This window comes from Colletes gigas, unplaced genomic scaffold (genome assembly GCF_013123115.1).
Source record: "Colletes gigas isolate AHSC1104 unplaced genomic scaffold, ASM1312311v1 Colletes_gigas_Sc00009, whole genome shotgun sequence".
Classification (NCBI taxonomy): domain Eukaryota; kingdom Metazoa; phylum Arthropoda; class Insecta; order Hymenoptera; family Colletidae; genus Colletes; species Colletes gigas.
The window spans coordinates 41,908-54,494 of NW_025106638.1; the positions used below are offsets into that span (position 1 = coordinate 41,908).

Genomic DNA, 12,587 nt, shown 5'->3' on the forward strand with positions numbered 1-12,587 from the left:
AAATTTTTTAATTTCGTCGAAAAATTTGTCCACTTTCCTGAATTTTTTTCTCGAAAGTACGTAGGATTTCAGGTGTATGTCTATTCACCAAAAATGATTATACTTGACCCCCGCAATCGAAAATAATTTTTCCAGAACGATTTGAAATTTTTTAATAACTTTTTAACGAAGCCTCGATCAAGAAATTGATATTCTTGATTTTCGTCTTATTTTGGCCTCTAGAATCTTCCACTAAAATGTTTCCCAGGTTTGGCCGAACACCCTGTATATAGATTAAGTATAAAGGTACAACAAAATACCTACTCGTAATGAATCCACGCTTTGCTGCTATTCAAACAATATTGGAAAACTGATAACTTTAATTATGATTGTGTAAATATATCTTGTTTTAAATGGCCATCGTAATTAATTGCGCCACGAATAATACGTGGACGACAATGCCTTTGGACACGGAGTAAACATTTCCCGTTGGTTGTTTGAAGTTGAATAAATCATTGTCAGGGAACGATCGTTTCGAGAAAAAGGTCTTTATGGATTATCGTGGTTGAATATACACAGCATCCTTGTGTAGGTACGAAAGCAATTGTTCACCGTGCGACGAGTTTAGTTGGAAGTTACGTCGCGTGGTGGAACACGACGACGAATCAATTAGCACGACAATATGTTTGAACAACATGCGTGCTCGATTTTTCCTTTCGTAACGACGGCGATGGGCTGACAAAGGCGAAACTTGAAAAAAAAACGAACGAATTCTCGTTAATTGTTTGAAAGAAGTGGAAATACCGTGAAATATTAAACCATTATGATCCATATATTTCGCTTTTCTTTTGTATCACGCGATACTGGAAAACGTACAACATGCAAATGGAACACGCAATATGTATTCAAGTCCGTGTGGAGCTGTAATACGAAGATCGCTGAAATCGTTATTTTTAACTTTCACAGATAATTGCTATTACACGTACATCCAGTTTTGGTAATTAAAGTTTCATCTTCTGCGGTCGTTTGTCTGCTCTCAACCACCAAAGTGCTTTTATCGTTCTGATCGTACACATGTCTAGTCTCGGTCCCTAAACGCAAAAGAACGTACTGATCGTATACAGGGTGTTCGGCCAACCCTGTGAAAAATTTTAATGGGGGATTCTAAAGGCCAAAGTAAGACGAAAATCAAGAATACCTATTTGTTGATGAAGGCTTCGTTAAAAAGTTATTAACGTTTAAAGTTCCGCTAGTACTAAATTTTTTTCTCGAAAATGCGAAGGATTTCGAGGGTATATCTATTCACCAAAAATTATCGTAATTGACCCCCGCAGCCAACAATAATTTTTCCAGAACGATTTGAAATTTTTTTTTTCAATCGTAAAATTTCACACCTTCTCAAATTTTTTTCTAGAAAGTGGGTAGGATTTCGTGGGTATGCCTATTCACCAAAAATTATTGTAATTGACCCCCACAGCCAAAAATAATTTTTCCAGAACGATTTGAAATTTTTTTTTTTCATCGAAAAATTTAGGCACCTAATTAGATTTTCGGTAAGGAATTTTTTTCTCGAAAGTGGGTAGGATTTCGGAGGTATGTGTATTCACCAAAAATGATTGTAATTGAGCCCCGCAACCGAAAATAATTTTTTTAGAACGATTTGAAATTTGTTAATTTAATTGTTAATAACTTTTTAACGAAGCCTCAGTCAAGGAATTGATATTCTTGATTTTCGTTTTATTTTGGCTCCTAGAAACTTCCATTCAAATTTTTCCCAGGGGTGGCCGAACACAAAAATACATAATAAAATTTTACAAGTTTGTTATAACCAAAATAAAAAGAAAGTTCTAGGATAGTAATTATTTTGGTAACTAAAGTGTTTTCAGTTACAAGTAATGACTATAAGTGATTTGCTTATAACAATTATACTAATATTATTTATTTCATTCTATATTGCTGGTATTTATTATCAGTACTTCGAACTAAATGTTGTATCATTGATAATAACAAAACGTAAACTGTAATACAACGTGCAACAAAACATCGATCATCGAAAGAAATGGCTAAACGACAAACACTAAAGTTGCTATAAGTTGAAATAATATTTGATATAATTTTAACCTTTAAAGCTAATGTTATAATGTCGAAAATACATTGTTCGTAAGTACAGTCAGTCCCATAAGTATTCGTACCCTCGTTGCTTGCAAGAGAAATTTGTTGAAATCAAAGGATGCATTTAAAGTTTTGCAATAAATTTTTTATTATAAATGAACACATGTATAAAGTTTATTTATACTAAATTATAACAAAACTGATTAACTAACAACAAAAATATATTGATTTTACTCTGCATAGTATACCAAAATATAAACATATTCGAAAACTGTGCAGCTGATAAAAAACTGTCATGGGACATAAATTGTTGGAAATTTAATTTTTTACAAAAAAGGTCTCTTGACATTTTGCCATATTTCGCATAATTACCGAGATATTTGCAGATTTATAGAAAACAGGAGATCTAATTTAGTGGCTAAACCAGCCATTTTTTTTCTTAAAATTACCTCAAGAGCACAAATTTAACCGCTAAACAAGGGGCCATGGAAATCGTGATCTCCCCGAAGGTACGAATACTTATGGGATTAACTTTGTGTCAACGAGACAAAACATAAAAGGGAAGTTCGAAAAGCATGGGTGCGCGCGCGTTTTGTTTCGTGCCGTTCGCGCGTCGTTCGAAATTACGTTATTATTTATTTTCCGTTGAATAAGGGACCCGGGGAATAAAGGCGAAAGGCACTCGGCTTATCTAAACAAAGCGTGCACCGAAGTGTTTATCGCAGGCAAGTTGCTTAGCTTGCTTGCTGTCGGGCCGTCCGTTAGCCGTCAAAGAAATGCAGCGAAACAAGAGGAATGCGTGGCTATACAGTTTCCCATGCGCGACACTCGTGTCCCACGGACCGTGGTCCGCTTACGTTTTAAAGAAGGAAAAAGAAAAATAAGGAGGGATGGTTACACTCCGGAGCCAAGACAAAAGGTTCTCGTCTGGAACGTCCTGGTGGCTTTCCTAACCATTCACGTCCCAACCAGAGATGTGAAAATCACTAACAGTGATTTATCACAAAATCATGATCACGATCGTGATTAAACTCCATTCACGACCGTGATCCGAAAGATGGCGTCTTGGTAGCGGTTCACGTTAACTGTGATCGTTAGTGTTCCGCTAACTCCCCTCAAATTTAAATTGTATAGTAATGTAATCAAAGCACTGAAAAAGTCTGCTTAATTGCATATTTTGTACATTTCAAATGCCGAATTGTTTCAGTCGATTATTTAAATAAATGATAAGTTTGTTGCCACGAAAAAGAAGTATTGCTTAGGTGTACAATACTCGCTTCAAAAATAAGAAAAAGTATAAAATCATCGGTAATGAAAATTCTTATGTTCATTTATATGAAAACATACGTATTATACATTTATATACGTTTTTATACATTAATATGACATTTTGTATATATTTATATTATAAAGAAATAAGTTAGAATTACAGACAGGTTAGTTTTGCATGTACATTACTTTGTCGAAAAATTTCACGAACATTTATGAAATAAATTATACTTACATCTATTTATCACTTTTAATTTCTCCTTTTCTTTCCCCTAATAAGAAAATTATGTTAACATTGCCTTTGGACTATATTATAATATAATACATGTACAGTCTAAGGACATAATTCGTGAAAAGTGAAAAGAACGCTGCCCACCAATCGAAAGCGATCACGAATCACTGTGATTGGGAATGAACGTGATCGAATCACGAGTGATTGAAAAGTTCACGTCATCTCTAGTCGCAACCATGGAAATCGCAAAACGCGGCTGAAAACGTTTGCGTTTGTCGCGTTAGAGGCACCTCTTGGCTCTCTCGATACTGTTTATCTCGAAGGACCGGTCCCATGTGTCGATTTATCTGGTCTGCCCGCGTAGCGTGTCGTCTTATAAAGCCGGAATCACTTGGCCTCTCGCAGCGAGAAACATACGCGTTACTTAGCGTTACGCAGCGGTCGACCAATTAAAATACATTACTGGTAACGAGCCGAATGAGATGCATAAGTTACGCATGCTCAATTGATAATGACGTTTACACGTGTGTGCGCGGCACGACGGCACATCCGCGTACCGTGCGTGACTCCGGTACATCTAACAATTTAAGGAACGTACGCATGTATGAAACCGTGGGGTGCATCGCGCTTCCCACGTGGCAACCGACGACGAATTTTATTGGATTATCATCGGTCTCTTTCGGTGTCCCATCAGCCGACAATTTCAACAACGTTGTCTACGGAAGCGAAACGGTCGCAGCATATGCGAATCAAATTCGATTATAACCTGTCACGGAATTCCAGCCTCTCGCGTTTAACATTCCGCGAACAAGGTAATCTTATTTGTTTTTACAACTGGTCGTCGCGAACGCACGCCGGCCACGTTAATTCTCGCTGTCGCTTGTCATTACGCGAGAATCGTGTCGCGTTGCTAAAACGGAATAGAAAATGTCTAGTTTGATAGTGAAGCGTTCGTTCAAACCTTGTATCCGGTGTTTACGCTGGACCAAGGATGCTTCGGTAAGAATATTCGTGGATCAAGGAAGCCGTAGTTGATTCCCTCCCGATATCATCGTCATCCCTCCTCGTGTCGCGTGTACGTGATTGAACGCGTATTACAGGCCGCACTTGATGGAGTTTAAGCACACTGGCTCTCACTTTTCTCGCACTTTCCACGACCACGAAAACATCGTGACACCCGACGGACGCACTGCTTTGTCCCCCGTCCGTACGTTTTCTAATGACACCCGAAACAAAATGGGAACGGAATACCGCCGGGACGGGAAACCACTTGTCAAGTCCGAAACTAGCAACGAAACGGGAAAATTGACAAAGCTCGGTCAATGATTTCCCGAGGAAACATCTCCTGATACTCCGGCACGTCTCTCGCACGGAGGGTGAAACCGTGGAAGACGAACTGAATGGCAGTCGATCCTTTTGGTTAACGTTACTCGGTACGCGTATCCCGTCGAAGGCTCCGTGACGGATTCTCTCTCACGAACGCGACCAGCACTATTGTTTCCCTGCGAAGGGTATCGGTTCGGTCGGTGTGCGATACGCTGCAGCCTGTGGAGTTCTGAGCATGCGAAATGTCGCCTACCACCCCCGCCCGTTGATCACGTGGTTGGCCGGCTCGTTTCGCGTCCTTCTCCCGCGCACGTTCACCCGTCTCAGTCCTTCGTCCCCTCTTCGTCCTGCTGTCGGTATTCCCCGTCGTCGTCTCGCTTTGTTCGTCGGACGCGTACAGGTCGCTCGTTAATTAGAACGAAAGGAGCTAACGGCAGCTCGCTCGGTTACTCGACTGTATCGGACAGAGATGAAACGCGATAAAGGATGTGCAGTACTGTTCACTTGAATAGCCTCGACTGCTTTAGTAATAAATCGAATAAACATAAATCGAAAATGTACGATACTTGTAATGTTTTTCCTACGACGCACGGTAGCCCAAACAACGATCATAGCGAATACTTACGAACACTTCTTAACATTGGGTTTCCTTGTTGATATAGTCGTACAGGAAGGGTATAAATAAATTTCCATTGTAATTTTTTTAAAAGATGCAACTTTAACTTCAAACAACGTAACAACAAATTGTTTCTATGATTTGTCTTGCAGATTAGTATTTTATCATTTTGCCATTTGTGTATTGCGTGACATAAAAAGATTCGTTTATTCGAACTAAATTACTGTTATTTGAGGCTATTCAAACGAACGCTACTACAATGGCAAAGTTGGAAGGGCAGACACCTAGGTTATCCCCTTGATCAAATAATTGTCACCTCCCGTCACTGTTCGTTTTTATGAATCGTTCTGAACTGACGGGCCCATTTTCGTTTTTTATTTACAGCCGGGGTGAGGTCGGTGGCGGAATACCAATTAGGCAGGTCTGTGGACGATCTTGATAACCACTGCAGGAATGCATTTCGTGAGGTTAAGGAATTAGCGGTACAACACGACCAATCATGGCAGAGGTGTTTACTTTTTAAACAAGTTTCGAATCAAAACGTTTGGTATCAATTCACTAAAAAATCGAGTCCTACAAAATGTATATATAGAGAATCGATTAGAAAAACTGCTTTGTTACTTAAACCTTGGGATCTTTATGTTAGACATGGCTTTAGGAGACCATTAGTACTTAAAAAAAAAAAATAGTTTCTGACGGTGAAAGTAAGTTTCGAGCGAGATTCTGAAATTACGCAACAAAATGTGTTTGTCCGAATACAATTGTCCGCTTGTTTTTTTATCTAGGACGAGGTCTCCACGTGTCAAAAATCGATGGCCCACCTATGGTTTATGCGTATTATCTCTCAACGTTCCTTGTCCTACGATTATTTCGAGTTCACGTCTTTTTTCGGGTCCGGGACAGGTTCTCGAATATACGCGTCGGGAGATGTGATGCGACAACGATCGTACGCGTTGCTCTTTTTTTCATCGAGGTCCAACGCGGTGCGTGTCCCTTTTTCTTTTTCCTCCTTTGTTTTATAATCGGAGATAGAGAATTCTTGACGGGAGGTCCGGCGGCCCTACGTCATACTCGCTGGCTTCTTGGAAGGAGATTGTCCTGCTTCCTTTTTGGTCCCTTTATCGATTATAGCGTGATAAAAGTGGCGCGAGACGTTTCTCTCCCTGTCGTCCCGCGTTAAAATAAAATTTATACCCCGAATAAAAGACAAAATAACGATTGGGATCCGCGTTTGATCGCGTCTGTAATTTGTATAATTACGCAGCTACGAGGGTGTCCCTTCTGTATTTATTTCTCCCGATATTTTTAATTTAAAACTATATCTAGACTATTAACTCTATTTCGAATGTGGCTGCGGCTATCCTGAACAAGAGCCTAATCATATTATCTGGCAATGCCCACATTTTGAGGTTGGCAGAAGCGAAATGATTGCTAAACTATGTTCATTAAATTTTTTAACACTTTTCTTTTTCGATCAAGTATCTCCTCGCTAATGGTTATTTTCAAATTCCTAGAGAAACATTGTATATATATTTAATCTAAATCAGCTGCTGATTTTCTGTAATTTATAATTTTCTATCGATAAGTGTATTCAGATAATCTTAATGTAGGTATATATCCTAATTGTATTACGCATTTATATGCGTTGCTAATAATCCTGTAGAGGGTTACACAGCATTCAATAAAACTATTTCGAAAGACACCTTTCCGCATTTTAGCTCGAAATTAGTAAACACTCGATCGAACTTGAACAAAGAATAAGGAAACATTGTCGACTTCGTGTCGCGTTAGGTTCTTTAAAACGACCCCCATCGCGCCGTGAATATTTTCACGGAGTGTAGGGTTGCGAGTAACGAAAGAGTACCCGCAAGTAGACGCTCGTGTTTTTGACTATGATAATCAGGCTGGAGCGAGACAGGGGTAGCAACCTAATTTCGCAACACCCGTGCTTACATCCGATGCGTATCTTATACCAACTAGATGGATTCTCCAGTTTCCACGAGAGTTTGGATAATGTTACAGGAAAATTTTTCTAAATGGCTCTCCGCCATTAATACACGATGACGAAAAGATGCGGGGCGATTACAAGACGGAACGTTTTCGTGAATAAAACGTACACGGAAGTTAGTTTACGAATTAATCGATCGCGAGTAAAATTTGCTCGACTTTGCCTTGGTCTTGTTAGTTGTCTGTTATTCGAATAAAATTTTGCCCATCTCCGTGAACAAGTCTGGAAAGTGAGATAAATAAGAGGAATGTGCTAGACCGCGGGACGGAAAAGAATGTGCAGTGGTTGCTTTATTATCTCGTTCTCTCATCCCTGATACGTAATATTTCTCGTATCAAAGTGCACGTGGCGGCGTGCACGATTATGCGAATTTATTTCGGTGGCCCGCATTCGTTCTCGAAAGAAGGAAGCGTCGAACAGGCGTAATCCAAGTAAATTGGCAATTTACGTAAATTTTAATTCCTCGTCGAAAATGCTAAAAATAAAACAATGAATATCAGATTATCTTTTGTAGTTTTTAGAGCAACCAAAATACAAAGCGATCTGCGATCGTCGGGGCACGTCAGAAACGACAAAGAGGATTTGTATTTTTACATAATAACGGATAAGTGCACAAGGGTCGGATAAGTGCGCCTAATCTGTCCGAGGTCTTAGTTTCACGGTAGAACGGACAGCAGGAATTTTTCAAAATTCGAGGCAAATCGGAGGCACCGTCGAGTTTCTCAAGCATCTGCATTCGAGTTTTGAGAAACTTGTTATGTTCAAAACAAGTCTTTAAAAGCATAGAAGAATATCGTTTTCCTTTTAAGATTCAGTCACCTTCGACTGTAGAAGATCGATGAACATTCGAACATTACGATTTAACGCTTTTAGTGATGGGATTTGGAACGAAATATTACAACATATTTTTTAATGTTACTTTGTTAATTTTTTCTTCCATTTAAGCAGCATTTCAGTTCGTTACGATTTATTTTTCTGCTTGTATTTACTGAAAGATAAAAATTAATTTTTATTACATTATTGATATATATATTAAAAATTATGATTTAATATAATTTAACTAATTTCCTAATCCATTTGTATCGTATATAAAAATATACCTCTATCAACAATTTTTTTTTATATTTGTACTTAGATTCATCATAATCATTAAAAATTGCTTATATTAATGTGTAGCAGGTCTGGAAAAGGCAATAGATTACGATTTCAACCAAAAGCTCTGAAATATCCTGTATACCTCGTAAAGTACATTGACTCGACTTTAAGCGCTTGGGGGTTGACGAAAGTCAAGGCGATCGTTAAAGTTTCACGGAGAAAACCTGACGACTGGCGGTGTCAAGAACAGTTGATGGTCGCGTACATTTTTCTTTAATAGAATTTTTACTTCATTTCAACGTAGGAAAAGTCGCGCTACACGAGTGTCGCAAACAATTCGGAAATAGAGGAAAGAAACTTGTTGGACCACGATACGAACGTTTTGCTCTTGTGCCGATTTTGCACACAATTTAATACGAACGTAATGTAAATTCTAAGTTAATGTATGAAAAATTAATTTTGATACTAATTTAATATATGCGTGGTACGAAACAATCGAAAGTGGAGATACAATCGTGAACCCTTTTGCACCTGGATTTTTAACGCTGTTTTAAGTCGGGTTTTCTTCGGGGACCAAAAGTGATGGTAATCCTAAAAATTTATATGAAAAAGATTGGTTGGTCAAAGAAGTTGTTTGTCACTTAAGTTAAAGATAACAATTGTAAAGCCTAAACTTATTTAATAATTAAATTGAAATTGCTCCTACAACCAAAACAAGGAATGTTTCTTACTAAAATAAAGATTTTTTTATATTTAATGTTTGTTTACACTTTTGAGAATGAAAAAAGTAAATAAGAATTTATTACTAAATAGTAAGCTATCGATCATTTTCAATTTCTTTTGTATTCGTGAAATAACTTTTTTTTCTAGTTTAGAAAGGGATCCAGCTCAATTAGCGCAAACCAATACGATCCACGGTTTTGGTTCGTAAAACAATTTCATTCGAGCAACAAATAACGGATAACTTTCTTTCCATCGATAACGAGTAAGTTTTTGTTTCAACGAAAATTTGTTGAAACAATTGGTACGAGCGAACAAACATTTACTCCTTAGTTGAGTAATTATCTCGGATAAATATTTGTTCGAAATTCTTCTCGTTAACGATCAAATAATCGTGGTAGTTTCTTTTGCTTAAATAAACTATCAAACGATGTTTCGAACGTAAAATACTATATTTGGACGTAAGAGCGACTAAAAAACTATAGAACCGTCAATTGAGGTTTCAATTAGTTGGCACGTGGTTCAGAAATAAAATTAGTTTAACTTTTTTTATCACGTATTCTTCTTCAAATAAGGGATGATTGTCTCCCGTTCGTCTTTTTATTTGCGTAACTGTTTTTGCCCGGATAATGGTCAACTTCTGCGCGTCTGTAGCGATCGAGGAGTGACTTCCTGTGAAAAAGTCTACGGTAACCCGCGTCACGGTGGCCTACGGGTACAAATGCAATATACTTCGCGAACTGTTACGTGAAATGGATGTCGTCGAGTTTCCCAAGAGTCTGTCGTTCGACGGAGATCGAAGGTAATAAAGAGAGGCACGTGAAGGAGACATGGCGTCGGCATCCTGTGGGTTGGTCGAAGTAGTCGTTGCTGGCGGAGAAAGAGGAGGCGGAATGGGGGTTACTACCTTTATGATATAATGGCATGGAAGCTTACCATGAAGCTACAGTGAGCCACAAAATTATTGGCACGTCTAACAATTTGATACAAGCGCGTAAAATAAAAGGCCAATAAAAGAATTTTAATATTTCTTCGTTAAGAACCAGGCCAAAAGTTTAGATCCTCAACTAACAAAACATGAAAAAGTTTCTTTAACGTCACAAGAAGACGAACTATAACAATCATTCACACATGTTTAAGTTAAACAACCAGGAAGTATGTTTTTATAATAGATTTCTTTGTGTTTTCGTCAATTGTTTCATACGTTAACTGCTACACCAGTTTTCCCTATCTAGGGATATTCTTGACAATTTTTTAAATTATAACGTAAGAAATAGAAATATTCATCAATTCGATAGAGTACTTGTTAATTTCTAGTATTTCTGATGCTAGTGACATTATGTAAAAGTTTACAAGTATTAACGTTTATTCGAAGGGTTTTAAAGGCACATTATTTATTATTATTATTATTAAATGAACATTCGACTTGATAATTAACAAATAAAAAAAAGGATAAATTTCAATAGTGTTATCATTCTAAAAAATAATTTGAAGCAAAGTATTCTAGACGCATATCATTTCTATAAAAATAATGATCCTAAGCATAATTTAAAGATAATACAAGAATGGTTGTTCTCCTACTAAATCGTTATACTTGAAAAATTTTTCGCGATATCAAGACACAACTGTTTCATCCCATCGTTGCATTACTTAAGAATCTGGACTATCTGTTTCTTGATAAAAAAAATATTAAAGCACTTTTATCGTCTTCTAATTTCGAACGTTATCATCAAATTTTTGCCCGTGCCAATAACTTTGTGACTCACTGTACATACACTCACCAAACCAACCCTTATATACAGATAAATACGACAGCGTGCGAGCTATCGCGAGGCCTCGGAGTATGCGGGAGGCTTGTGGTCTATCTCTCCAACGTATAAATGGTGTGCCCCGACGAAGCTACGTACGCGCTCGACCACCCAAGGGTGCATACATACACGGACACGGGCACTCTAGGAAAAGTGCATAAGTACGGGCCAGATTATTTACTTTGCGGAGGGCCAGGTATGTACATACACCTTTTAATGCCGAAATGACTGACTTTTCCCCGAGTCGGCGGCTATTTTGTCAGAAACATTTCGGTGGAAATGTGACGTCCAGCGCTACTTTACTCGGGCAACGATCGTCGAACGAAAACAACCAATAACGTTTTATTCGACAGTAACATATAAATCAGTATCGTACCAATATTGTATGAACAGAATAACAGCACATAGAAATTCGATTATGTTTACCTGGTCTGTGCAGTCACATGCTTCTTATTTTTTAAATCTCATTTCAAAATGATGTCCTTCCGCAAACATGACACCAATAAACGACTGAGTTCCTCGCTCGACGAAGTTCGTACGAAGTCGCTTCTCGTTTTAAAGTTCCCCGCACGTAAGACTTGAGTGGTGCGATGTTGTTTCTATCCTCGAAAACGAAGCGTTTTATTCGCAAACTTTGTACAAAATTTTCCTTCCAATTTCTAGATTAAGACGTCCGATATAATTATTTCGTACTTGTACAGGAATAGATAATTGATAATTATACATACGTACATTCATAAATGCATGCAATCACGATTAAAAAATTGCCATTAATCGTCCAACTTCAGGAGAGAAAGTGAAAATGTTTTCTTCCTCATTGGAAAAGGCGGTCTTTTGTTTCCTGTCGAACTGTACATCCTGAAGGTAAGATCCTGCTAAAATAAGTACACACACGTGTAGAGATCCTGCGGGTGAGTTTAGCCCCGGCTAAGCAAGCGAGATATCTCTCTCTCTTTCCTCTCTGTGTGTGTGTGCAGAGCGATAGGGGGGGGATTGCACGCAACACAACGAGGAGATACGTGTGAGTAGGTATGTACGAACGTGCGCGAGCTTATACGGGGTGTACGATTCGAATACTGTTGCTATTGTTGATAGAATTTATTGCTTCGAAGACGGGCAGTTAAGAAGGTAAGACTTTTATGATTATACGACGTAGAAATTCCAGTGCAATAAACCATCTCCGAAGTCCAGAATAACCGACGAAGTTTGCCGAGTACCAATCGGGTCATTTTCTGATTTTCCTTGCTTACGTTTCAACGGGACGCATTTTCGGTGGCATCTGATGCAAAGAAACAAAAATTCACGTTTATATAGCGAAGTCGGTCGTCGCGATACGAGGAATGCTCGAAGCAATCTTTACTGTTGATTAACTTGCACGTTCGTAAATTATCAAGATAGCGAAAGCTAATTCTCGGACACCCT

The 12,587-nt window shown here is 38.2% G+C and overlaps 1 protein-coding gene across 4 annotated transcripts in view; it reads right to left on the minus strand.

The window, feature by feature from the left end:
- Positions 1 to 5,043, minus strand: part of LOC122397145 (eyes absent homolog 4) — a 26,073-nt gene extending 21,030 nt beyond the window's left edge. For all 4 annotated transcript variants that reach the window (XM_043396070.1, XM_043396069.1, XM_043396067.1 and 1 more), the window contains exon 1: positions 4,554 to 5,043. The gene's annotated coding sequence lies outside the window, so the exon portion shown is untranslated. The remainder of the gene's footprint in view (positions 1 to 4,553) is intronic.
- Positions 5,044 to 12,587: the final 7,544 nt, after the last annotated feature.